General features: G+C 49.8%; 1 pseudogene; it reads left to right on the forward strand.

Annotated features, from left to right (window-relative positions):
- The first annotated feature begins 735 nt into the window (after positions 1 to 735).
- On the forward strand, positions 736 to 941 carry LOC142262960 (U2 spliceosomal RNA; annotated as a pseudogene).
- The last annotated feature ends 1,859 nt before the right edge of the window (positions 942 to 2,800 follow it).

Consider the following 2,800-nt stretch of genomic DNA (forward strand, 5'->3'; position numbering starts at 1 on the left):
TGTGCAGTGGTGGCCGTGGGTTCTTTTATGTGCGACCGTAGTAATAACTGCGCCCACTTCCTGTATGGGAGTGGAATGCAGTGAGGGTAATGGAACGCACGCCTGCGCATTTGTGTTTAACGTCGCGCATGTGCAGAACGGAGAAAAGGCTGCGCTCACTTCCTAATGAAAGGGAGTGAGACGCATCTGGGAAGGGAAGGGAAAAGATTAGGGTTTGGGGATGATGAAAGGGCTTTCTACGGGCAAGGATGGCAAAGGGTGGCAGTGACGGAAAGTCAGGCAGCCTGTCCTGTCCTGTCCTGTCCGTCCGTCTTTTTGTATCATGAATTGGAAAGACTGCAAGGGGGAGGGGAGGTGCTTGTGTCCAAAAGGAGGAGTTATTCAGATTCATTGCAGTGGGCGGCGGCTGCAAAAAGCACCATTCTTCTTGTTTTTGCTCTGCAAAACAGCCTTTTCAAGGGTTGGCTTGGGTGACAAAATGTCTTCTGTAGGCGTGGGTTTGTCTCCCTCTCCCTAAGATGTGTCCGGTATAGGCCAGGGTGCCACTCAAGGCCGTAACCAATTCGGGTTATAGCTTCTCGGCCTTTTGGCTAAGATCAAGTGTAGTTTCGGAGGACGCTACCTTGGTCGGTACTGGAAGGTGCCTCAAGGTCTGCCGGCCTTGAGGAAGTGTGTGCGCCTTCTGGTGACACATAGCCCTCTTGTGCCTGGACGGTTCCCAGGCAACGGGAGGCGATCACCTTTGTTATTTTGAAGTCCTACTGATAAACAGAAAAAAAAAAAATTAAATCTGTTCTTATCAGTTTAATATCTGATACGTCCCCTCTCTGGGGACCATATATTAAATGGATTTTTAGAACAAGGAGATGGAAAAAATCTTGCTCTGTCCACTGCACGCATTGACCTGGTATTGCAGTACCTCCAGGACCGGTGCACCCCTTCTTAACCCAGTTTCCAAAAGCAGAACTCAATTCACCTGATTCAAATGAGCCCCATTAGTGAATTGAAAGAAAGCAAAAACTTTATATGCACCTCAATTTGGCCAATTCACTTTTCACACTTTCACCCTTTTTTTTATCTTTCACACCTTTTACTTGCTTTATTGATGCAAAAAGCTGTGCCAAATAGCAAACTCATCTCCACTCAACTTGACCAACTCTGCTATGTCCCGTGCAGTATCTTATTCTCAGTCTTATCTAGATCATTTGCAATTGAATAGAATAGATCCCTTTTGGCTGCTTATGACTGTGTAAAATATGTAGTTTTACTGGGCTGGGATGAGAGAATCCATTGAAGCATGGTGTAGGGATTGTGGTTCCTGTGTGCTAAGAAGAGAGGCTGGCACCAGCCAGAAAGCCCCATTGCAGCCAATAATCACTTAATAACTTTTTCAACTTGTCATCATATGGGAGGCCTTCCATTCCTTGTAGTAGTCTAGTTGCCCACCTTTGAACTGACTCTAACTTCTGAATGTCCTTATTAAAATGTGGAGCCCAAAACTGGTTCCCATATTCCAGATGTAGCCTTACAAGTGATTTATAGAGGTGTAACAATACGTTGGGATCACGGGATCTAATCTCCCTTTTTATACACCCTAAAATCTTGTCCCAAGCAGCATTCCATCAGCCTCTGGAAGGTTCCTGGCGCATTGCACAGCTCGAAGGGCATGCTTTTGAACTCGCAGAGACCCATAGGGGTGGCGAAGGCGGTCTTCTCCCGGTCTGCCTCAGCAACGGACACTTGCCAATAGTGACTAGTGAGATCAAGGGTAGAAAAATAATTTGCAGTTCTCAATGCAGCTAGCGATTCCTCAATACGGGGAGTGGTGCCGTCCTTCTTTTTTAACAGGATCAACAGAGCTGCCCAAAGGCTACAACTGTCACGGATAACCCCAGCCGCCTTCATGTTGCTCAACATGTCCTTGGTACACTGGCAATGTGAAGGTGGTATTGGCTTATAGCTCTCTTTGATGGGTGGGTGTGCACCTGTGGGGATGTGGTGTTGGACCCCTTTTATTCCCCCAAAATCTAGCGGGCTTCCCACCGGTAACCCGCTCCCCAGCTTGGATGGATGCTGAGGGAGCCCCTTTTGCCCGCAGGCTCTGGCCCTGGGAACTGTAGCCTTGGCGGTGACTGTGCTTCCCTCTACGGTGTGAGCTGTTGCCTTCAATCGGGTCTTGACTGCTGGGAAACCCTGGAGGTTCCTGTCGCTAACGGATTTGACCGGTTTTACGGCGACTCCTAGCCCGGTTGGGGTCCGTAGGCCCTGCCGGATGGTGCTGGCTTCTCTTCACTCCCCGATCTGGTACCGGCGGGCCACCGCCCATCCCCGGTCCGTACGGTTCACTCCAATCAGCCTCTCCTGCAGAAGGTCACCACCGTCTGCCAACCTTGCTGAGTGCCCGGGCCACACACCCGGACACGGTCAGTCTCCTCTCCTCTTCACTTCTCTAACTCCAAAACTGATCTCTAATCTGACTCCTTTTCCCGCCTCCAGGACTGTGAACTCCTCGGTGGGTGGGATCAACCGCCTGGCCCACCCCCTGGTGTGGACATCAGCCCCTGGAGGAAGGCAACTAGGATTTGTGTTTAGCTTCGGTGTGCCTAGCCGGAGTGTAGAGTGTGTTGGTGTAGTACCTGTGACGACCTGGCTTGTCCAGGGCGCCACATTCCCCTATAGTAAAATGCAGACCGTCCGCGGGCTGCCCGTCCATCACCGGTTTTATTTTCACAACTGAAAAAGAATAAAACGGTAAAACATGTAAAAGCATCATAAACATTTTACAACGGTACAGCTTCCG

This window comes from Anomaloglossus baeobatrachus, unplaced genomic scaffold (genome assembly GCF_048569485.1).
Source record: "Anomaloglossus baeobatrachus isolate aAnoBae1 unplaced genomic scaffold, aAnoBae1.hap1 Scaffold_2545, whole genome shotgun sequence".
Taxonomy (NCBI): Eukaryota; Metazoa; Chordata; class Amphibia; order Anura; family Aromobatidae; genus Anomaloglossus; species Anomaloglossus baeobatrachus.